This window comes from Micropterus dolomieu, linkage group LG12, assembly GCF_021292245.1.
Source record: "Micropterus dolomieu isolate WLL.071019.BEF.003 ecotype Adirondacks linkage group LG12, ASM2129224v1, whole genome shotgun sequence".
In the NCBI taxonomy this organism is placed as follows: Eukaryota; Metazoa; Chordata; class Actinopteri; order Centrarchiformes; family Centrarchidae; genus Micropterus; species Micropterus dolomieu.
In genome coordinates this window covers 17,389,500-17,390,961 of record NC_060161.1, presented here as the reverse complement: position 1 = coordinate 17,390,961, position 1,462 = coordinate 17,389,500, and positions in this window count along the sequence as shown.

Below are 1,462 nucleotides of genomic sequence, written 5' to 3'. Positions count from 1 at the left end.
AAAATGATAATGGCAACATTTAATCTTTGAACAAGCTTAGTATAACTTCTAAGACATGATAGTTGTGTTATGTTTTGATCATAAAATGATTATTATTTGGTCGGTAAATTTGTGTGAAATATATCCCATCTGAGGGATATCACACAAAACACAGGCATTTGAGGCAAATTCTTGCATCACAATAAGTCTCAATCTAATAAATGTTCCATCCAAATATGGCTTGTGTCACTTTTTAGAGTAATTTAGAGTCCATTACGTATTTTTGGAATAGCTTATTGTTGCGAAGGCAAATCAAACTCACTTTAGAGGAGTGAAAATTAGACATAAAACAGTGTAAATGATATGAGAGAGCCGTTTCAATAAAATACCTAATTAAAAAACTAATGTGAGTACAAAATATTAGTATTAGACCCTGAACCTCCCGTGTCTTGATTAATATTAAATTAGCTGCTAATGACTTGATTCTGAATTCTGTGTTTATGACTTGGAGTTTTATTCATTCAGGCTCACTGTAGACTCCTGAAAATGACATGCTGTATTGTCTTGCGGTGTACTTTCAGCAACTGCTGTATCTCACCACTTTAGAAGTGATTGATGAGGTATCTCAAGAAAATAAATTCAAACCCTTTGACTTTTATTGCCCTGGTTGGACATGTCAGCCATATGGTCACCATCAGTCTAAAAGGAAATACAGGAAATCCTGGGTTTGATTCAAAAATGGAGCGAGAACAGCTGCGGTCTATGCAGTGGGAACTACTAAAGGTAAACTGAAGTTTCTGTGCGGAAACCAGGCATTTTGCCCTATGAAGTCATTGTCTCGTCCAAATATAAAAGGATGCGAATAGGAAGCCAAGGGTCTGTCATCCCTCACTGTTATTTGGGATGACACGTGCTTAAGAGCGCACCATGACCCCACTGTCGAGGAATGGTAGACTGGGGAAGAAAAGAGAGAGGCGAAAGCAGGGGCAAGTCCAGGCTAAGGCTAAGCTTCGAGCAAGCAAATTCTTGGCCCAGACTGTCTTAAACAAACTGTTTTTTAAGACATCTGTCCCAATAGCATATCTATTTCAGAAAGTGAGCTCAGTATGCTTGGCCACATATCTTCGCTTATCTGTGCAAACTGAAAACGTCAGCCAGTCAGGATACACACAATGAACCCCATCAGTGTTGCTCCTAAACTTACAAAGGCCCTTACCATCATAATGGAGGGTTATGGCTGGGTCAGGGTATTGTGTAAATTTGCAGAATTTGACAACCAAAATACACCTTGTTGGAGCCATAATGCAGATTTGCCTTATTTATTTATGATTACGTTGAAGCATCATGGATTTGCTGTTAGAAATTAGGGTGATATTGTGCTTTGTTGAAGTTTAGTTATTCTGCTACCATTACAATAACCATGATCATCAGGTATCCGATTGTGTGATGCGACTAAGAAGCGTGGTTGATTCAACCAGAATAA